Source organism: Dermochelys coriacea, chromosome 28, assembly GCF_009764565.3.
Source record: "Dermochelys coriacea isolate rDerCor1 chromosome 28, rDerCor1.pri.v4, whole genome shotgun sequence".
NCBI classification, from domain to species: Eukaryota; Metazoa; Chordata; order Testudines; family Dermochelyidae; genus Dermochelys; species Dermochelys coriacea.
In genome coordinates this window covers 3,349,581-3,373,087 of record NC_050095.1, presented here as the reverse complement: position 1 = coordinate 3,373,087, position 23,507 = coordinate 3,349,581, and the positions used below count along the sequence as shown (strand labels likewise).

General features: G+C 48.2%; 1 protein-coding gene, 3 non-coding genes and 1 pseudogene across 4 annotated transcripts in view; 1 reads left to right on the top strand and 4 right to left on the bottom strand.

Moving 5' to 3' along the window:
* LOC119849371 overlaps window positions 1-23,507 on the top strand; it is a 1,398,949-nt pseudogene that overhangs the window by 490,506 nt on the left and 884,936 nt on the right.
* The window catches only part of LOC119849376 (zinc finger protein 420-like), a 3,142,523-nt gene that overhangs the window by 2,439,317 nt on the left and 679,699 nt on the right, over window positions 1-23,507 (bottom strand). The window lies entirely within an intron of this gene.
* TRNAA-UGC lies at window positions 7,158-7,229 on the bottom strand. The gene has a single exon. It is a non-coding gene; the product is annotated as a tRNA-Ala (tRNA).
* Window positions 10,003-10,075, bottom strand: TRNAV-AAC. The gene has a single exon. It is a non-coding gene; the product is annotated as a tRNA-Val (tRNA).
* Window positions 20,586-20,657, bottom strand: TRNAC-ACA. The gene has a single exon. It is a non-coding gene; the product is annotated as a tRNA-Cys (tRNA).

Genomic DNA, 23,507 nt, shown 5'->3' with positions numbered 1-23,507 from the left:
GAAGTATCCTTTCCACCAGCTGACTGGTCACTATTGTACGCTGATATAGCCTCGTCAGAGCTACAGGATTGGAAGCCTTGGGAAGGATCAGAGGGCCCCAATAGGGTTTGGAGGATTGGAAATAAACCTATCCTTCCCCGGCGTTACTTGCTTGCAGCGGCTCATTACTTTCACTCTTTGGGCCATACTGGGATTCAGGGCACGGGGACAGCCATATTGAAGCATTGGGCCTCACTCCATGTGTACCCTGCCGTTAAACGAGTTCTCAGTTCTTGCTCTACTTGCTTGGCCTTTTCTGCCCAGGCCGGATTCGATGTTGCCCTTAGGGGAGGGAGACCATGGGCGACCTTTCTGTTCCAGCGTCTGCAAATGGATTATGCCGAAATGCCCAAATGCTTGGGGTTTCGCCACCTCCTCGTCATCATGGACCAACTTTCTGGATGGCCTGAAGCGGTGCCAACCAGAAAGGCAGACGCCAGATCTGTAGTCTAGTTTTTGATGAAAGACATTGTACCTAGGCTTGGGGTCCCTGAAGTGATTGATTCAGATCGAGGCTCACATTTTACTGCAAAAATCTTAGAAGAGTTGTACCGGTGTTTGGGGACTACACGACAGTTACACACTCCATACTACCCTCAGTCCGCTGGACAGGTCGAGCGCATGAATCGCTTTGAAGACAACAGCTGCAAAATTTTGCAGAGAAACTAAACTTAAGTGGCCAGATGTCTTGCTTATAGTACCATGGCACATACGGCGAACCCCACGGATGCCCCTGAGTCTATGTCTATTTGAGGTACTGTTTGGGAGACCAGCATTAGTTCCAGGAACTTATGTTCCGGCCCATGTTAGCCTTTTGGATGGAGATGAAACTTTGGCCAAATATGTTGCTAGGCTACAGGAGGAGTTGGCTTGTAATCAATCCGAGGCACAGCTGTTTCAAACTGCGCCCCTGGGATTGAAGGTCCATTCCTTTAAACCAGGGGACTGGGTAATGGTAAAAAAGATCCCTCGGGCAGATCCTTTGGAACCCCGGTGGGAGGGGCCCTATCAGGTATTGTTATGTACTTATTCTGCTTTGAAAGTTGCAGGTAAAGGCTCCTGGATTCACCATAGCTACGCTAAACTGGCCACGAGACCCCCATCCGGCCCTGATCCTGACTGATGAACTGCTTCATTAATGAACACTACTACTAAACCTTGGACCGAGCTCTCCAGCTATTGGGACCTTCATAGCCCACCAGGACTTTTTGTGTTCCTGTCTATTGGACTCCTTTTGGGAGTATTGGTTTTTGTGTGGTATCGGGGAGGATGTCGTTATTGGTATGGTTTGCCTGGGGGTTCCCCCCCTATTCCCAAGTTCAGTAGAAGGATGGGCGGGTAATAGTTTCTTGAATCTGACTCGCGTTATTACCCGGAGTGTGAATCAAACACAGTGTTGGATATGTATCCATGACCCCACATATATTGGTCGGGGGTCCCGCTAGTAGGGGTGCCTATCCCTTTTAATAAAAGGCATTTGCCCATGTTATGGGCCAATACCACTTTCAATTGGAATAGCACTATTCAAACATGGTCTATCAACATGGTGACCCAGGGCAATTATGCGGTATGTGTAAAGCCCAGGAAAGGAAGGAAAAACAGGAATTTTGTAGGAATTTTTATGGGGTGTAACCACACTACCACAATTGGCTCTGAGGCAGCACACGTTTCAAATTACTCAGGGGCCCCTTGGCTGGTCCCTGAAGGATCAGGCTGGTTCTGGTTGTGCAATCACACAGCTTATAAAATTCTCCCAGCAGATTGGGTTGGTACGTGTACTCTGGGGGCTATTGTACCCGTGGTCACAGGACACCAAAATTTACCCCGAAAAAGAATTCGCAATTTAGTATGGAGAAAACGATGAGAAGTTGCAGAGAACCCCCTCGTTAACCGCCCAACGGGGTTTCATTCCTTCACACGATGGTTCTTACCATGGTTGGGAGTTAGTGAATTAGAAAAGGCCATAGTTAACATATCGGCTGCCCTAGAATTGATGGCAAATGCCACCGCTGATGCTCTCTCTGCCCTTCAAATAGAAGTCACTCAGCTATCACAAACTGCCCTGCAAAACCGCCTAGCCCTGGATTACCTACTTGCTAATCAGGACGGAGTCTGTGCTTTGGTAAATTCATGCTGTTGTGTGTTTGTAAATCAACATGGCCGAGTCGAAACAGACATTCACATTTTACAACAGCAGGCAACAATATTCCATCATTAGTCTTGACAACACTAGCACTGGGTTCCAAGAAGTTTGGAACTGGCTTACGTCGTGGGTGCCAGATCTGGGTGTGTGGGGACGACGTATCTTGTATCTGATCTGTTTGGGCGTGATTGTATTTGTATTATTTTTTGTATGTATACAGTGTTGTAGTATATGTTGTCAACGGATTTCTTCTGCTCTAATATAATTAACTGACGTACAAAAGAAAAGGAGGGACTGTTGTGAAAGAGTTAAAAAAGAACTCTCATTTCTGTGGCTTTGTAGCAGGCTGCTCTGGCCTCGCCTTGACTCGCTGTTTGGCGAGAGAAGCAACGATCATGAAAAGGGCCTGGAGTTAGCAAAATTTTGTGTAAGCTTGTTATCGCAAGTGAAGGTTCGGCTTAAATGCAATAATAATGGGCTTTTACTCATTGGCTGAAGAACTCTGTGCACGAGGGCAATGGAACCTACTGATTCGTGGAGGGGTTCGGGCACGAGGGCTGCATGCATCACCTACTCATATATATAAGATGTGTAGACAATGCATAGGGTCCCCCTCTGACTAGCAGGGGGGCACCACGCTCGAGCGTAATAAACTTTGCAAAGACTGATCAGTGGTAACTCGTTTATGTGCCTCAGTCTAGACTCGAACTGTGTGTGACCTATTGGGTATAATTTGTAACAGTTTCTGTGCGTGACCTATCAGGTGTAATTCACAACACAATGACTCCAGATTCAACATGCTCAGGTTAGGAAGAAAGATTATTTTTATTGTGCGCCTGGAAATAGCCTTCGGTGTGAAAGTCATAGGTGGATAATTTCCAGCGCATGCACCCTTATCACTAATGAAGGAGTAAAGGAATGTACAAACCAATGAAGCCTTAACATGTCATTTGCATCCTCAGTCCTTGTCCCTGTGACAGGATCCAAGGACCGACAGAAATGTTCCTCGGGGTCAGGAGGAGAGAGGAAAGTACTTTCCCTCTTGTATTTCTCCGGTCTGCTGTGCAAGGCAGCAGAGATGCTTTAGGCCTTTTAGGGCATTTTCTGTCACTGATTTTTTCATGTTGGTGTGGGAGGAAAGATTAAACCTGCCAACTCTGTGAACCTGTGAATGTTAAATGACCAAGTGATGAGGTAGCAATAATGCTGTTTCTCAGGATTTGATTGGAAAGAGAAAACAGAAAGCCCTTGAAGTTGAACTCTTGGGTGAATAGAATGATCGGATTGATATTCAACCTTGGAAGGCAATAGATTGTTACATCAGTCAGAACAGCCTGGGTTGGTTTCTTTGTTTGTTTCTTTGTTTTCCCTGATAAATTGAGGGTTCAGAGGAGAGCCACAGGGATGATTAAAGCTTGAGCAGGGAGAGCAGTTTAAAAACAAACCGAACCTTGCCTGCGTCTACCGGCTGTGACTGCTGAGGACATTTTCCTTCTCTACCCCAGAGTATCTCTTCTGCCAGATTCTTAGCCAGTGCGGCCGCCCTGCAGCCTATGGCCGAGCAATTTGGTAATAGGCTGCAGGACTCACCACATAAGAGCGCAGCTGCTATAGCACCTTGACTGACTATGGTCCAAATCCTGGAGCCCTGGCAGCCCTGGATAACCTCCCACTGATGGCAATGGGAATTTAGCCTTTGTAACTAACTGGTGGAACCTGAGGTCTCAGCTATGAATTAACCTGGTGGCACACACAGCTTCATCCAAAGAAGTGAAGGATGTAAGCGAAAGAGCAAAGCTGGCCATCTGAGGAGCTGCTGCAGTCCCATAACCACAGCTGGAAGGGAGAAGAGGAAAACCTCCCTTGTTGCTGGCACAAAATGCCCGAGGCAGGCAACAGCTAGATTCGTTGCCCGGTGTGCATCGCTCAATAATCACAACGGGGTGCAGAAGTAGAAAAGTTTATTTGAAGCTTCAAGCGGTACAGGGAGACAACAATCTCAAATCCTGCACACCAGTGCAAGCAGTTACACATATTTTATACATTCATTCTTTAGCATGCTTATCCACCAATGTGGACACAAGAACAAATGGGTATAAACTGGCCACCAGGAAGTTTAGACTTGAAATCAGACGAAGGTTTTTAACCATCAGAGGAGTGAAGTTTTGGAATAACCTTCCAAGGGAAGCAGTGGGGGCAAAAGATCTATCTGGTTTTAAGATTCTACTCGATAAGTTTATGGAGGAGATGGTATGATGGGATAATGGGATTTTGGTAAGTAACTGATCTTTAAATATTCAGGGTAAATAGGCCAAATCCCCTGAGATGGGATATTAGATGGATGGGATCTGAGTTACTATAGAAAATTCTTTCCTGGGTCTGGCTGGTGAATCTTGCCCATATGCTCAGGGTTTAGCTGATTGCCATATTTGGGGTCGGGAAGGAATTTTCCTCCAGGGCAGATTGGAGAGGCCCTGGAGGTTTTTCGCCTTCCTCTGTAGCATGGGGCATGGTTGACTGGAGGGAGGCTTCTCTGCTCCTTGAAGTTTTGAACCATGATTTGAGGACTTCAATAGCTCAGACATGGGTGAGGTTTTTCATAGGAGTGGTGGGTGACATTCTGTGGCCTGCGCTGAGCAGGAGGTCGGACTAGATGATCAGAGTGGTCCCTTCTGACCTTAGTATCTATGAATCTATGAATAGCAAGCTGTCCTAAGTATCCCTATAGCCAATCCGGTATACCGGCCAGTTCTCCTTTTTCCTCTTATCATCTATTCCCCCATATATGGAGTTGTTTGTTCAGCACTATCTAACATTCCTGTCATGCTTGACCTAATCTTGCTCCAGCCAGTATGTGCCTGCAATACACTGTTGCAAATTTCTCAGCGTGAAGGCTGTGAGTATCTCCAGGCAGAAAAGGGAAGGTCGGGTCCATCTGAGCCTATAGCGAGGGGGCTTCATTGGCACTCGTGGTCTTCCATCCCCTTGAGTTACCTAGTGGCCGTGCCCGGTGTCCCCAACACCCTGAAATGCTGGGAGCAGCACTGAGAAAAGGAAGTTTGTCAGTGAGATCAGTAGCAATACCTCTGAAATGAAGGAGTGCTTTCTCCTTTGTGATGACATGTTTGAATCGTGTTCCTTTACGATGAGATAAAGCTTTAAAATATCCTTCTCTAATCTCAGGATGGGTGTGTAACCATAATCGTTCTCTGTGCCAATTGGCCTCTAGATCGTGATCTTTGGGAAGAGCTGGCTGAAGAGCCTTCCTATGAACCCGGAGATCATGGCTTGGCCTGCCAGTTCTTCCTTGCTGAACCTCTAGCTTGTCTGCTAGACTCCTTTTTTTGTATCTCTTCTCATAAAAATAAAAGAGGTCACAGCACAATCCTTGTAAGTGCTTGTTCAAGACAGAGAGAGCCTGTCTTATGACTAAGCCTTGCAAGTGGCAAATAAGTCTGGAGTTGATGGAAAGATTACCATGACTCAGAGTTGAGTTGAAGTTGCTATGACTGAAATGCAGAGCACTAACCACTGTATGATCACAGCAGCTTGTGGAAAAAGCACATGTTAGAAGCCCTCTGTCAACTCAGCTGTGGCTTTCCATGCATAGAGAGGCAGCCCGCTCAAGGTCTGCAAGTCTTGAGGGAAATGGGGAACGTCTGTCCTTTGGAATTTGAAGGTGTTGTCTTGGACCATCAAGTGGAAGAGTTGCAAACAGGCCATTACGGAAGGCTCCATGGCTTAGTAGGCTAAAGCACCTGTCTCATAAACAAAAAGAAAAGGAGTACCCGTGGCACCTTAGAGACTAACAAATTTATTAGAGCATAAGCTTTCGTGAGCTACAGCTCACTTCATCGGATGCATTTGGTGGAAAAAGCAGAGAGAGATTTATATACACACACACAGAGAGAACATGAAACAATGGGTTTATCATACACACTGTAAGGAGAGTGATCACTTAAGATAAGCCATCACCAGCAGCGGGGGGGGGGGGGGAAAGGAGGAAAACCTTTCATGGTGACAAGCAAGGTAGGCTAATTCCAGCAGTTAACAAGAATATCAGAGGAACAGTGGGGGGTGGGGTGGGAGGGAGAAATACCATGGGGAAATAGTTTTACTTTGTGTAATGACTCATCCATTCCCAGTCTCTATTCAAGCCTAAGTTAATTGTATCCACTTTGCAAATTAATTCCAATTCAGCAGTCTCTCCTTGGAGTCTGTTTTTGAAGCTTTTTTGTTGAAGTATAGCCTCTGTTCCTCTGATATTCTTGTTAACTGCTGGAATTAGCCTACCTTGCTTGTCACCATGAAAGGTTTTCCTCCTTCCCCCCCCCCCCCCCCGCTGCTGGTGATGGCTTATCTTAAGTGATCACTCTCCTTACAGTGTGTATGATAAACCCATTGTTTCATGTTCTCTGTGTGTGTGTGTGTGTATATAAATCTCTCCTCTGCTTTTTCCACCAAATGCATCCGATGAAGTGAACTGTAGCTCACGAAAGCTTATGCTCTAATAAATTGTTAGTCTCTAAGGTGCCACAAGTACTCCTTTTCTTTTTGCTTCCCCTTCTATACTCTCATGTTTCATTGACTCCAGCCTTTTTTCTATTCATCATCAGCATCATTGTAAAGAAGCTGACCTCACCTCCTGTCCCCTCAAAGAGACAGTGTCCCCTGTCTTGTGTAAACCACTGACTTCTCTCAGCATTGACTGCCCCTCTGTGTTCTTGCCCCTCGGTCTGTGCTGATGGGACCCTTCCCTCCAGTCCTGGAGGATTCTCCCTTCTCCTTCCTCGTCAAGCAGCCCACTGGGTGGGAATCTTAAAAGCACCTAGGTGATTTAGGAGCAGAAACCCCTGCAGAGCTTCCATGCAATTGGCACTTTCTCCTCATTGCTCAGGATTGAAACTTGTGCAGGGAGACTGGTGGGCCACATCCCTGCTGGGCATGAGCAAAGCAGCAGGGTAAAAGGCAAACTTGGAGATGCTGGGGATAGAACCCAGGACCTCATACATGCAAAGTATGTGCTCTACCACTGAGCTACATCCCCAAAGTCCCTTTTTTTGCTATTTCTTGCACTCAGAGCCTGCCTCTTTCCAATGCATCCAGTGGCTTATAAGCTTCATGGGAAGTCCTTTCCCCCTGGATCATGCTCTCGTGGAGGTTGCTGGTTCATAGGGGTCACTTTGCAGAAGAGCCAGATTCTATAAGTGGGGGGAGAGAGAGTGCCTGCCCTGGACTCAGGGTGCAGAGATACACTCAGCCCTCTCCCCTGAACTGGGGGTGCTGCAATCCCCTGCTGGAAGGTCATAGTAGTGGTGGGCACTGTGAACAGCTCAATCCCTGACCCTGGTGGCAGAAGTGGTGTGGGGAACTCCAGCTGTCTCTAGGAACTAGGGTAACCAGATGTCCCGTTTTTATACTGACAGTCCCTATTTTGGGGTCTTTTTCTTATATAAGGTCCTATTACCCCCCACCCTCTGTCCTGATTTTTCATATTTGCTGTCTAGTCACCCTACTAGGATCTATTATTTCCACCTCCTCTAAAGTCCAGCTTTCCCCAGCACATTCACTGCAGTGCAATTGGGTCACTGTTTCCATGGCTCTACAGCAAAGAATTACTCCCAGTTTCCCTTCTGTCTGCAGCATGATTAGCCTGTGTCGGTGGTTAATAAGGTGGATCTAGTTGTAGATGGTTATTCATTCCCCACCTTGACAATTCACACAGTTCCTTTCCTCTTCAAATCCCCAGCACCTCAATGATCCTGGAAGCAGGGGTTGGGTTTGCCCTGAGATTTTCTTTTTCCTCTCCACCTGAAGTGAACTCAGCCTCTTCCCCATCCCACATATTCCATGAAATAACAAGAGCATAGAAAGAGGGGAGGGAACATGTCTTGGCCAGGGCGGGATGTTCCCAGGGCCCCCTGCTTGCCCATTGTTTCCATGACAGAAGAGGAAGGTTCCATGGAATTTGACACCCTGCTTTGCACAAGGACAGAGAAAGATCTTGCTGTTCCGTGTCTGTGCAAAGAAAATTGTGCTTCAGTGTGAAAGAGAGGCGGGAATAGCCCCATGGTGGGACAATGTCCTCAGGATTAAGAGCAAAGGACTCAGGCTGAGAACTGATTTCACTCCACTCATCTGGCATTTAACACATTGTCTTCCATGGATTGGAACACATTGGGCACTTGTGACATTGATCCAGATTCAGGGGGTTCAGACTCCTTTAACTCTTGGTAAAAACATGAACTTGATTCCAAGAAGGAAGAGAGGAGACGAGGAGAAGCCTGAAACTGACTTTAGTTCCAGACTGGGGTCTCCTGGATGGGTGGAAACTTCCTTCCCTGACACCAGGGGACAGCAGCTACTGGCGACATACCAGGGCTGGGATGACAGGGGAATGTTTCATGGACTTTATGCACACAGGGCCCCACTAACTCTGAATCCTCCACTTTAGCAGTAACTTAGAAAGTCACATCTAGGTCAACGGCAGGACGGGGGTTTGAAAAGAGATTCTTTTTTCCTCCCCTTCATGAGAAAGAAAGTAAGGGCTGGACACTCAGGTGCAGAATACAACTTTTCCCTCTGGCCGAGGATCTGAAAACCAGGCACAGATGACTGGTGTCTGCTGAAAGAGGTCGGGGGGGGCACAATTTCAAGGTTCAGCCTCACTTCCTTATGATCAACAGCCCCCCCCACCCCGGTGTGAACAATGCAGGAAGAGGAAGCAGAAAAGGCAGCTCCTCTCCACTTACCCCTCCGGCAGCTGCCGTGCAGGGAGAGCCTGGCAACACCACATGATGTAGCAGGGAGGGCTAATCCAGGTGGGGTACATGACCCACATACTGCCCTCGACAAGTGTTGCCTCTGAAATTAGGAACATTCAGGAGTTCAAGGGCACAGCTGCACAGCCAGAAAAAAGCTCAGCACTACATGCCCAGGGTGAAAGGGTGTGCTAAAGCCTGGCATCAAGCCAGAAACCTTCAGATCTTCAAACTAATGCAATCTCAATGCAGCTACTTTGGCAACACCAAGGCCAACCAGGAAGGCTTAACGTACAAGCCACAGCACATACCAGGAAGATTTTAATCTGGATGTCACAATGTAGGAGACAAGCAGTGGACTTGGTCCAGAGGGGCAGGCTGGGGTTTCCTATATCGCATTCACTCTAGCCAGCACCTGCCACTTGTCAAGCTGCCACTGGTGCCACCAGGTCGGCAAAAAGAAGCAGCTGTTCTCACCGCAACAAGTCCACCCACGGTTCACAGGCAACTCCCAAGCCCACCACAGCACACCATCTTGGCCAGAAAGGAGCCTATTCGGACTCATCTTTGTTTCTCTTCCTTTTGCCCAGAACCCCGCTTCTTCTCCTGGACTGCAAGTAGCCATCCCTGGGAAGCCAAGAGACAGTCACAGGATTCTACCTCCCAGCAGCCAACCGCACCTCCCCAGGCTTTGGCAGAACGAATGGTGGCGCTCTACTAACCCCACTGAGGCACTTAGCTTCTGTCCTGCCGTCCTCAGCATGACTTTCCTCTTTTGCCCCATTCCTGCCTCCCTTCCTCCTTTGTCAAGTCACGCCAAGGAGGGCAGCTGGAAGAGCCGGCCTCAGTAGGCCAACGTCCAAGGGCACAGGAGGCCAAGCCACAGGGCTCCAAAAGGTGACTGGCCTAGATGCTCTAGCTTTCCCCGGCTGATGCCAAGGTGCTTTCTCAGCTCATTCCACCACCCTCTGTCCTGCAGGGGTCAGGGTTATCCCAGGGACAGGCCAGTGGCAGAAGGAGGAGCATGTTGCTGGACAGCTAGGGAAAAGTAATCCAGCATGTTTCTGCCCGGTTTCGAACCGGGGGCCTTTTGCGTGTTAGGCAAACGTGATAACCACTACACTACAGAAACCCTGTCATAGAGCTCTGCCCCCCCTTCAAATGAGCTACAAATTCAATAAAAAACAAAGTATTCAAAATTTTAACATACGAGGTGGGGCAGCAGAGAAGCTTCTTGCCTGGGGTGCCATTTGGTCTAGGGGAGGCCCTGTCAGGGAGAGCAGGTGTTCAGTTTCATGGGCCTATTTTCAGGCTGTAATCTGTGGGCACCCTGTTGTGTGGGAGGGATCCCGGTAGTCCAGACTCAGGGCTGGGACAGGCCCCTGATTTAGGGGGTTGCCATTTTGTTGCCCTTTCACACAGTTTGGGGAAATCTTTTTGTAGCTCTTTGCAGTCTGCTTTGGACTTCACTCTCCTGAGTAGTTTTGGATCATCTGCAAATTTTGCCACCTCACTGTTTACCCCTTTTTCCAGATCATTTATGAATATGTTGAATAGTCCTGGTCCCAGGATTGACCCCCTGGGGGACACCACTATTTACTTCTCTCCATTTTGAAAACCTTTTAACCACTTATGGATCCATGAGAAGACCTTCCCTTTTATCCCAGGACAGCGTAATAGAGCAGAATAGGGTTTTGTTGGGACGGGGAGTAAATCGAGACTATATCAGGAGGTTGTACAGATTTACTGTCTTTGTGTAAGCATGTGTGTGAAAAAATCAGTCTTTGTTGCAAGTAGGTTTTGAATCTCTGCTGGGAAACCTCACTTGATTTATTAGCCCAAGGCCTTAACTACTCAGCCATCACAGCTGTTTCCAAATCAAAGCCCCAATTCCAGATAAACTGATAAATAAGCCCAATGCCCAGACTCGAAGTCATCTGAAATTCAAAGAGTAAATCCAGCACCCAAAGCAGCGGGGGAAATATATTGCTTTTTCCCTTTACTTAGTCACATGCAATAGCTCAGAGAGCTCTTTTAAATGTCTCCCCTCCCACAACCTGGGAAAGGGGAAGGATTCTCAGGTTCTATCTTGATTTGAAGGAGGATCACTGGACCTGAAAACCATTCCCTGCCCTTTCCTAGAGAAACCTGTGATGCACAGAACGAGGCGGAGAGAAATGCTTACTGGAGCCAAGAATTGTGCCCCTGGAATAGCAGCAGTATTGGGCAGCTGGAAATCACACAAAAAGAGCTGAAGCCTTGGTGGTTCAGAAATAGATCTCCTAGGTACTGTATGGGAGGTTTAGGTTTGTTTTCTGGACAGTAGCAGTCTGAGTTTTATTGCCTCCAAATTTCAGGAGAAAATTCCGACCCAAACTGTGTGGTGGAGCTCGATCGCGGTTTCTTTGGGTTTTTTGGTTTGTTCTCTTATTCTCATTTTAAAAGCCCTTGATCATTTTGATGGGAAAATGTTTGTACAAGGCCAAGGAAAATAAGAAAAGTTAAAAATCTGTGTTGGAGTGAGGGGTCTCTGTGTGCCAGGGCAGGGGAGATTTTCAGGGAAGGGGGTTAAGGGATAAATGGGAGGCTTTCCCTGGAACACAGGGGGATGTTTACAGTTTCCAAAGGGAAACCTCCCCACGTTCGCAGTGCTGCTGCCCAGCTCAGACCCCACTGACACCCCTGTGATGAAGTGGGAATTTTCTGAACATTTTGTATGCATATGGGTGTACCTCAGTTTCCCCTATTTGTTGCACAATTCTCTAGGTCAGAAGTCCCAAATTTGGGGTGCCAGGTGGAATGGAGATAGCATTCAGGGGAATGCAACTGGGGCCCGGGCCAGCCCGCACCAGTGGGGGGAGCGCTGCCCCTCCGCTCCTGGCCCCAGCTGCTGGTCCTGGCTGCCGGCACCACTCCCAGGGCTCCATTTCCAGCCCTACACCTGGGGCTTTGCCAGTCTCAGCCCCCACCCCCAGCTCTGGCCCCAGCCTCAGCCCCCTTACCCCGTCCGCATCCCTTCCCCCATAGCTGTGGCCCCACTCCCACCACAGCTAAGGGGATGCATGGACAAGGGTAAGAGGGGGGGTGACCCTCAAAGTTTTGGGACCACTGAACTAGGTGATGGACAAGGGTGTTTAATCTTTGCAGAGACCCCTAAAGGGCAGGTGTGGCTGCTGTCTAGCTGTTTGGGCCAAGACAATGGCCAGCAATTCTGTATCCGGGGCATACCTGCTGCAAGCAGCCAGCTGGCTGGGAGGAGCTGGAGAAGAAAGAAAGAGGTGGAGGCCAGGGGACCAGTTTGCCTGGGAAACAGAACAAAGGGCAGAAGAGGGGCAAAAGGGCATGGCTGAGATTCGGCTGTTGGAAGCAAGGAGTCTGCTGTTTGGGGACTTGAGGGGAGAGCCCAGGCTCTGAGTTCTGGGTCTCCCCAAGATGGACTTTTCTGAATTTTCCTAATTCCTGTGCTAACAAAACTTCCCAGGATTTATTCCAGACCGCTAATAAACCCTTCTGTTTTACAACACTGGCTGAGAGACACTGGTGATTGTGGAAGTTGGGGATGCACGACTCCCCTTTGGGGAGTGTAAGGCTTTCCAAGGTGTCCCACTGAGATGACTCACTACAGGAAGCTCTTGGTGTGGAACAGGGTGCTGAAAGGTCCAAGTCAGTCCCAGGAGGTGCTGAAGGCAAGGAGGCTTCCCCTAGTGTGAGCATGCCCTGAGGGGTGTCCCCTGAAGAGGTCCTGCCTGGGGTTGATTCAGAGCTGTTCCAGAGCACTGAGCCTGGTGCCCGTGACAGCCCCCAGCATGTGACCTACAGGCTCCACTCTGCAAAGCTCCCTGTAAATCGGAGGCAAACTCCCCACTTCTCCCCCAGTTAATCTCCCCCTGCATAGAACCCAGAGCAAGTCCTGCCTAGCTGGGTCTCCTGACAACCACAGCTGTCCAAGGAGCTGGCCAAGCTGTTCCCCTAGGTCCCTGTTCAGGGGCAGTTGTCAGTCTCATGAGTATAGTGGTGACTATCCCGATCTCTCACTTGGGGGACTACGGTTTGATTCCCTGATGAGAAAGCTGCGATTTTGACACCAAGCATAAGTCTACAGTACAATTAAAAACCCACAGCTGGTCCAAGCCAGCTGATTGGGGCTTGCAAGGCTCACGGTCCAGGCCAGGGGCTGTTTAATTGCAATGTAGAAGTTCTCTCTCAGGCTGGAGCCCAACCATTGAGAACCTCCCCCCTCGCTAGGTTCAGCAGCCTATATGCTGAAGATGAGTTTATAATTGGGGCGCGTCGTCACGGTGCGGAATCGATGGCCACCGCTCCCCTGTCGACTCCACTTCTGCCTCTCGCTATGGTGGAGTTCCAGAGTCGACGGCAGAGTGATCAGGGATCAATTTATTACTTCCACAGTAGAAGCGATAAATCGATCCCCGATAGATCGATCACTAACCGCTGCCTGTGGGTAGTATAGACATGGCCTTAGAGCCCCAATTTCTATTTCAGAATAGCAGCCGTGTTAGTCTGTATCCACAAAAAGAACAGGAGTACTTCTGGCACCTTAGAGACTAACAAATTTATTAGAGCATAAGCTTTCATGGCGTACAGCCCACTTCATCAGATGCATAGAATGGAACATATAGTAAGATATATATTGTGACAGGGTCGGGCCAGATGGCTACAGGAGAGTAATAGAAAGCAGATATATTAGCCCCAGGCTAAGTAGGTCCTTTTCCCTGGGTAAGGTAACAGGGAAGGTTCCAGAACAATCAGGAACGTTCTGGAGACAATGAAGACAGACAGACTGATTAGAACACCTGCAGCCAATCAAGAATCTGTTAGAATCAATTAAGGCAGGCTAATCAGGGCATCTGGGTTTAAAAAGGAGCTCACTTCAGTTTGTGGTGTGCGTGTGAGGAGCTAGGAGCAAGAGGCACTAGGAGTGAGAACGCGGGCTGTTGGAGGACTGAGGAGTAGAAGCATTATTGGACACCAGGAGGAAGGTCCTATGGTGAGAATAAATAAGGTGTTGGGAGGAGGCCATGGGGAATTAGCCCAGGGAGTTGTAGCTGTCTCACAGCTGTTCCAAGAGGCATTCTAGACAGCTGCATTCCACAGGGCCCTGGGCTGGAGCCTGGAGTAGATGGTGGGCCCACGTTCCCCCCAAACCTCTCAACTCCTGGTCAGACACAGGAGGAGTTGACCTGGACTGTGGGTTCATGAAAATGGCCAAACTGAGGGCTGCTGTGAAGCTCCAAGGCAAGCAAATCCACCAATAAGCACAAGACCCACCAAGGTAGAGGAGGAACTTTGTCACATATATATATCTACAGATAAGTTGGAAGTTACCATAAAAACTGTGAGAGGATAATTAGTTAAGATGATCTATTATCAGCAGGAGAAAAAAACTTTTGTAGTGTTAATCAAGATGGCCCATTTAGACAGTTGACAAGAAGGTGTGAGGATACTTAACATGGGGAAATAGATTCAATATGTGTAATGACCCAGCCACTCTCAGACTCTATTCAAACCCAAGTTAATGGTATCTAGTTTGCATATTAATTCCAACTCAGCAGTTTCTCATTGGAAATGCATCCGATGAAGTGAGCTGTAGCTCACGAAAGCTTATGCTCAAATAAATGTGTTAGTCTCTAAGGTGCCACAAGTCCTCCTTTTCTTTTTGCGAATACAGACTAACACGGCTGCTACTCTGAAACCTGTCATTGGAATCTGTTTCCGAAGCTTTTCTGTTGCAAAATTGCCACCCTTAAGTCTTTTACTGAGTGGCCAGAGAGGTTGAAGTGTTCTCCTACCGGTTTTTGAATCTTATGATTCCTGATGTCAGATTTGTGTCCATTTATTCTTTTGTGTAGAGACTTATTGGTTTGGCCAATGTACATGGCAGAGGGGCATTGCTGGCACATGATGGCATATATCACATTGGTAGATATGCAGGTGAATGAGCCCCTGATGTCTTGGCTTATGTGATTAGGTCCTATGATGGTATCACTTGAATAAATATATGGACAAAGTTGACATCAGGCTTTGTTGCAAGGATAGGTTCCTGGGTTAGTGTTTTTGTTGTGTGGTATGTGGTTGCTGGAGAGTATTTGCTTCAGGTTGGGGGGCTGTCTGTAAGTGAGGACTGGTCTTTCTCCCAAGATCTGTGAGAGTGAGAGATCATTTTTCAGGATAGGTTGCAGATCTTTGATGATCACTGGAGAGGTTTTAGTTGGGGGGGGCTGAAGGTGACAGCTAGTGGTGTTCAGTTATTTTCTTTTTTGGGCCTGTCCTGTAGTAGGTGACTTCTGGGTACTCTTCTGGCTCTGTCAATCTGCTTTTTTTTCACTTCAGAAGGTGGGTATTGTAGTTTTAAGAATGCTTGATAGAGATCTTGTAGGTGTGTGTCTCTGTCTGAGGGACTGGAGCAAATGAGGTTGTATCTTAGAGCTTGGCTGTAGACAATGGATTGTGCGGTGTGTCCTGGATGGAAGCTGGAGGCATGTCGGTAAGTATAGCGGTCAGTAGGTTTCTGGTATAGGATGGTGTTTATGTGACCATTGCTTATTAGCACAGTAGTGTCCAGGAAGTGGATATCTTGTGTGGATTGGTCTAGGATGAGGTTGATGGTAGGATGGAAATTGTTGAAATCATGGTGGAATTCCTCAAGGGCTTCTTTTCCATGGGTCCAGATGATGAAGATGTCATCAATGTAGCGCAAGTAGAGTAGGGGCGTTAGGGGACAAGAGCTAAGGAAGCGTTGTTCTCAGTCAGCCAAAAAATTGTTCTCATACTGTGGGGCCATGCGGGTACCCATAGCAGTGCCGCTGACTTGCATGTATATATTGCCCCAAATGTGAAATAGTTGTGGCTGAGGACAAAGTCACAAAATTCAGCCACCAGCTTAGCCCTGACATTATCGGGGATACTGTTCCTGACGGCTTGTAGCCCATCTTTGTGTGGAAGGTTGGTGTAGAGGGGTTCTACATCCATAGTGGCCAGGATGGTGTTTTCTGGAAGATCACCAGTGGATTGTAGTTTCCTCAGGAAGTCAGTGGTGTCTCGAAGATAGCTGGGAGTGCTGGTAGTGTAGCGCCTGAGGACAGAGTCCACATAGCCAGACAACCCTGCTGTCAAAGTGCCAATGCCTGAGATGATGGGGCATCCAGGATTTCCAGGTTTATGGATCTTGGGAAGTGGGTAGAATACCCCTGGTCAGGGTTTTAGGCGTGTGTCTGCACAGATCTGTTCCTGTGCTTTTTCAGGGAGTTTCTTGAGCAGATGGTGTCGTTTCTTCTGGTAATCCTCAGTGGGATCAGAGGATAATGGCCTGTAGAATGTGGACTTAGAGAGCTGCCTGGCAGCCTCTTGTTCATATTCCAACTTATTCATGATGACAACAGCATATCCTTTGTTAACCTTTTTTATTATGATGTCACAGTTGTTCCTGAGGCTGTTGATTTCTATTGTGTGTATACAGGAAGGTTTGAATGTGTAACAGGTACGTTTGGTAAAACTTAGCTATTTTATGTTTGTAACAGGCTCTTGCCCACCTCCAGCAGAGTTTTCCATCACATACTATGGCAACTTACCAAATGTCATGCAAACTACTCCATTCCTCCCCATATTCAATCTCTGACCAGAATGTTAGAATGAGGCAGAGAATTGGGAAAGTATCAGAATAGGAATACATTAAAAAGTGGGATTAATCGAAGATGGGATGCAGACAGAGCCTGTTCTATAGCTGGTGAAGTGACAGGGACACACTCCCACTCGTGCTGGTTCTGAAATAATGGTAGAAGCAGGTCAAAGAGAATGAGCTCATGTGGGAGCTCTAGGCAGCTCTCCTGTCAGTGCATCACACACCTGGGAGGTGTTACACAAAACATAGCACTTCCCATCTGGAAGAGAAACAATTCTCCCCACTGCCACCACTTCATTATACTATCCATGAGGTAAAAAATCCATTACAATCTACATACCACGCAGACTATGCTGACAGCTTGTGCCACACACTCTCAAAGAAACTGCGGAACCACCTGATCAACATCCTCTACAGCAAACAGGGAAAGATTAAGAATGAGCTCTCAAAACTGGATACTCTCATAAAGAACCAACCTTCCACACAAACTTCCTCATGGCTGGACTTTACAAAAACTAGACAAGCCATTTACAACACACACTTGGCTTCTCTACAAAAGAAAAAGGACACTAAGCTATCTAAACTACTACATGCCACAAGGGGCCACAACAGTGGTTCCCGTAACCCACCCAGCAATATTGTTAATCTATCCAACTATACTCTTAGCCCAGCAGAAGAATCTGTCCTATCTCGGGGCCTCTCCTTTTGCCCCTCCACCCCCACGAACATGATACAGTTCTGTGGTGACCTAGAATCCTATTTTCGACGTCTCAGACTCAAGGAATATTTCCAACACACCTCTGACCAACATATTAACCCACAGAGACCTTCCTGCCAACACTACAAAAAGAAGGATTCTGGGTGGACTCCTCCTGAAGGTCGAAACAGCAGCCTGGATTTCTACATAGAGTGCTTCCGCCGACGTGCACGAGCTGAAATTGTGGAAAAGCAGCATCACTTACCCCATAACCTCAGCCATGCAGAACACAGTGCCATCCACAGCCTCAGAAACAACTCTGACATCATAATCAAAAAGGCTGACAAAGGAGGTGCTGTCGTCATCATGAATAGGTCGGAGTATGAACAAGAGGCTACTAGGCAGCTCTCCAACACCACTTTCTACAAGCCATTACCCTCTGATCCCACTGAGAGTTACCAAAAGAAACTACAGCATTTGCTCAAGAAACTCCCTGAAAAAGCACAAGAACAAATCCGCACAGACACACCCCTGGAGCCCCGACCTGGGGTATTCTATCTGCTACCCAAGATCCATAAACCTGGAAATCCTGGACGCCCCATCATCTCAGGCATTGGCACCCTGACAGCAGGATTGTCTGGCTATGTAGACTCCCTCCTCAGGCCCTTCGTTACCAGCACTCCCAGCTATCTTCCAGACACCACTGACTTCCTGAGGAAACTACAGTCCATTGGTGATCTTCCTAAAAACACCATCCTGGCCACTATGGATGTAGAAGCCCTCTACACCAACATTCCACACAAAGATGGGCTACAAGCCGTCAGGAACAGTATCCCCGATACTGTCACGGCTAACCTGGTGGCTGAACTTTGTGACTTTGTCCTCACCCATAACTATTTCACATTTGGTGACAATGTATACCTTCAAATCAGCGGCACTGCGATGGGTACCCGCATGGCCCCACAGTATGCCAACATTTTTATGGCTGACTTAGAACAACGCTTCCTCAGCTCTCGTCCCCTAATGCCCCTACTCTACTTGCGCTACATTGATGACATCTTCATCATCTGGACCCATGGAAAAGAAGCTCTTGAGGAATTCCACCATGATTTCAACAATTTCCATCCCACCATCAACCTCAGCCTGGACCAGTCCACACAAAAGATCCACTTCCTGGACACTACGGTGCTAATAAGCGATGGTCACATAAACACCACCCTATATCGGAAACCTACTGACCGCTATTCCTACCTACATGCCTCTAATTTCATCCAGATCATACCACTCGATCCATTGTCTACAGCCAAGCGCTACGATATAACCGCATTTCCTCCAACCCCTCAGACAGAGACAAACACCTACAAGATCTCTATCATGCATTCCTACAACTACAATACCCACCTGCTGAAGTGAAGAAACAGATTGACAGAGCCAGAAGAGTACCCAGAAGTCACCTACTACAGGACAGGCCCAACAAAGAAAACAACAGAACGCCACTAGCCATCACCTTCAGCCCCCAACTAAAACCTCTCCAACGCATCATCAAGGATCTACAACCTATCCTGAAGGACGACCGATCACTCTCACAGATCTTGGGAGACATACCAGTCCTTGCTTACAGACAGCCCCCCAATCTGAAGCAAATACTCACCAGCAACCACACACCACACAACAGAACCACTAACCCAGGAACCTATCCTTGCAACAAAGCCCGTTGCCAACTCTGTCCAAATATCTATTCAGGGGATACCATCATAGGGCCTAATCACATCAGACACACTATCAGAGGCTCGTTCACCTGCGCATCTACCAATGTGATATGTGCCATCATGTGCCAGCAATGCCCCTCTGCCATGTACATTGGCCAAACTGGACAGTCTCTACGTAAAAGAATGAATGGACACAAATCAGACGTCAAGAATTATAATATTCAAAAACCAGTTGGAGAACACTTCAATCTCTCTGGTCACTCGATCACAGACCTAAGAGTGGCTATACTTCAACAAAAAAGCTTCAAAAACAGACTCCAATGAGAGACTGCTGAATTGGAATTAATTTGCAAACTGGATACAATTAACTTAGGCTTGAATAGAGACTGGGAATGGATGAGTCATTACACAAAGTAAAACTATTTCCCCATGGTATTTCTCCCTCCCACCCCACCCCCCACTGTTCCTCTGATATTCTTGTTAACTGCTGGAATTAGCCTACCTTGCTTGTCACCATGAAAGGTTTTCCTCCTTCCCCCCCCCCCGCCCCGCTGCTGGTGATGGCTTATCTTAAGTGATCATTCTCCTTACAGTGTGTATGATAAACCCATTGTTTCATGTTCTCTGTGTGTGTGTATATCAGTCTCTCCTCTGTTTTTTCCACCAAATGCATCCGATGAAGTGAGCTGTAGCTCACGAAAGCTTATGCTCTAATAAATTTGTTAGTCTCTAAGGTGCAAAAAGTACTTCTTTTCTTTTTGCAAATACAGACTAACATGGCTGCTACGCTGAAACCTATCCATGAGGCTGTTTGTCCTGCAGGACTTTGATCTCTCTGGGTGGTCCATGGTGATCGTAGGGGCATTTAGCCTCATAAAAGAGCCATTAGGGGAGCAGGAGTCATCCCAATAGAAGTCTATTCACTTCTTTCTCAGTACACCTTCTTAGCCCTGGTTTTGGGTGCTTTGAAGTTGGCTCTCCAGTCTTGATTTTAGGTGGGATCTTGACCACCTTCTGGGGTTTGGCAGATTACACCTTTTGAGGGCTTTTCTCTACCTTTTTGGTCCCCCCTGCAGTCACCACATTCTGATGATTATTCCAGACATGGGCATGGTGGCCTTCCTGGGGATCTTGGCAGCTTTAGTCAGCTTCTTGGTGGCTATATTCCTGCTCAGAGCCACTGTCTTCTTCTCATGCCTTGTCCTGGGGGCCCAGCTGCTGGTTGAATGTGAAAGAGCCATGGTGCTGGTGACTGTAGCCTGCACCAAGTTGCCTTTGCTCATCAGACTCCCGAACCCCCAACTGGAGGTGGTTCTTGTTCTTCTGCACAGCATAGCCCCTGGAGAACAGGGATCTGCAAATGTGTATTCATATTATATCTTTGTTTAATTTATGAAAACATAAACTAAACACAGAAGACTGGAATGATTTCAGTTGATGGACAGGTTTGCTACGTTTTTATGCATTTGCACAGTGAAACATTGAGTGTTTACGTTCATTTCAAGAATCCTGATACAGTGTAATTCATGAACATAATGGAGAATGGAAATGAAAATATTTTCCTTTTTTTTTTTTTTTTTTTAAAAAAGAGCTTATAAGAGGGCACTTGAATTTGAACCACAGACCACTTGATCTGTAGTCAAACACTCTACCACTGAGCTATACCCCCATAACAACAGTGGGCTGGAGTCATGATTTCCAGGACTTTGAAGGACAGATCCTGCTTCAGCAAGCTCCTTTTCTACTCCCAGACCACAGGTGGTTTTAATAATGGGGTTCGATTAAACTTCATAGAAGTGGTAAATACCACAACTTGCACACCCACTGACATAGCTACCACCTCCTGGGGAAGTGGATTAACTGCACTGACAGGAAAACTCTCTCCCATCAGCACAGAGCAGTGGTTTTCAAACTGTGGGACAGGACCTCAGGGTAGGTCGTGACCCTGTTTTAATGGGGTCACCAGGGCTGGCGTTAGACTTGTTGGGGCCTGGGGCTGAAGCCAAAAGTCTGATTCCCCACCACCCAGGGCTGAATCCCTCAAGCTTTGGTTTTGCTCTCCCCCGCAGAGGGGCAGGGCTCAGGCTTCAGCTTTGGTTCCCCCCCCCCCGCCCAGTGTGGAGGGGTTTGGTGTTTGGTCCCCCTTCTCGAGGTTATGTAGTAAGTTTCTTTGGCAGAACGGGGTTGCAGTGAAATGAAGTTTGAGAAGCCCTGGCACAGAGCATCTTCATTACTGAGCTGCAGCAGTGTAGACTCAATGTTTGAAATGTAGACTTGTCCTTGGCCTGAGAGTAAAACTAGACTTGGCTCCCTGGGTGCTTGGGCACTGAAACTACAGCCATGAAGGCACCACACACCAGCCTTCCCTAGTTGGCAAGAACCAAACTGCCACAGAAAGACCCCCATGCTTTCCTAGGCCAGCTCCCTAAGCACTCAGCCACAACCACTTAATACAGGGGCTTTTCTACACGATGGTTCTGTTCTCATTGAACGGTCATTTCCAATTGTTTGCTCAGACCAGCTTACCCAGCACACTCACTGCTGTGCAGTTCTGTAAGTGTGGCCATGGCTGAACAGCGAGAATTTCTGCCCATTTCCCTACTGGCTGGAGCCTGGTTAGAGTGTGTTTGTGGTTAATGATTTTGCTGTAGATTGTTCATTCCCTGCTTTGACAATTCAGACAGTCCCTTTTCCCGTTGTATCTCCAATAGCAGGGGTGGGTTTTCTTTGGGTCACTGAGATTTTGGGGGGAGTTGGTGGCACCTTTCTTTCCTCACCCTGGAGTAAACCTAGGTTTTTATTCCATCGTTCATGTTTCATGGAATAACAGCAGCAGCATGAAGAAAGAGGAGAGGGAATATCTCACTGTCAGGGCTGAAGGTGGCCATGCCCCTCTATCTGACAGTTGCCATTGCAGGAGAGAAGGTTTCAATGCAATTGAATGCACTCGCTCAGACTAGAGACACAGAAAGGTTTTGCTGTTCATGGATCTGTGCAAAGGAAATTGTGTCTCTGTGTGAAACTGAGGAGGGAAGTGAAATGCCCACATGGTGACGCAATGCCCTAAGGCATGACTGGAGTGGACTCACCTGGGATTGAAATGACATTTTTTTTCTGTCAAGTAGTGAGAAATGTGACATTAATTCAGATGCAGCATTGAGGCTTCTTTAGCTCCTTGTAAAAACTTGAACTTGATTTCCCAGAAGGCAGAGAGGGAAAGTCTGGAGCTGCCTTTAATCCCTGTCTGAAATACAAGGGAGAATTCTGGAATTAAAGGAATGGGAAAAAATGGAGAGGAAAGAGAGAGAGAGAGAGAAAACACCTCTTTTCTCTTCTACCCCCTCCCAGCAAGAAATGTTCTCAATGGGGAAACGCCTCACCAGGACCAGCCTTAGGGAAAATGGTGCCCTGGGCAAAAAATGTACTTTGGCACACCCCTGCCCCTGGCCCCTGTGGGCAACCTACTCCCCCTTTGCCCCTAGTTCCTGCACTCCCAACCCTTGCACCTCCTTCACCCCAACACCTGCCCCCTCCTGTGCCTTAACCCCTACACTGTGTCCCCTTTGCCCTTAACTCCCATATTCCCTTCCTGTGCCTTCAGCCACTGCCCCTCTCCTGCACCCCTTCACCCCTAATTGCTGTACCCCTCCTGCGCCCATGTGGGGAAACTGACCTGTGGGCATGGGGCACCTGGCATTGCTGCCTTCTTCTCCCTGGAATGCTGCTCTTCCGGGCACCCTAGGGGCTGTGGGGGTGGGGGGGTGAGGAGTGACTTCAGGGCTCCCTGCATCCAGGTCACCTTCCTCACCTGGGCTGTATAAGGGGAGGGCAGAGAGAAGCAGCTTCTGATGCTCGTCTCAGAACACAGCCCAGGTGGGGAAAGTGATCAGGATGCATGGAACACTTCGTGTTGCTCCTCGCTCCCCTGCAACCCTCTATGGGGCCACGGAGGAACATTGTGGGAGGGGTTGAGCTGGGAAGAAGCAGGGAGAAATCTGGGAGCCCCCCCACGGGAAGCAGTTTCTGACACTACACTGGCAGCGTGCACCTTTGCACTGCTGCATGTGCCCCTTTGATGACCGGGTGCCCTGGGTGCCTGCCCGGGTGGCCCACCCCGAAGGCCAGCATGAACAGCAGAGAACACAGAGATACTGGCCACACACTGAGCTGTAGTAGCCTGGGCGGCATGTCATGGAGGCTCGGGGAAGCTAAGTCTCCCCGAAGCTGTGTTGCCAAGGGGGCAGTGGCGGCTTGACACATGGGCCAATGGGGCCCATGATTAGGGCCCCTGGACAAATTAGGTCCCCTGGAAAAGTCTCCCCTATGTTGGCCCCAGGGCTGGAGGTGCTCTCATTCCCTGCTATGGCCGGGGGCGGGGGGGCTGCAGCTGGGGCACAGAGCTTCTCTGGTCTCAGGGCCATGGGGGGGGTTAAGGAGTGAGCAGGGTGGGGCAGTGGGGGAAGGGGTGGAACAGAGATGACGTAGTTGATGGGACCATGGGTGGAGGCGTGAAGAGGGT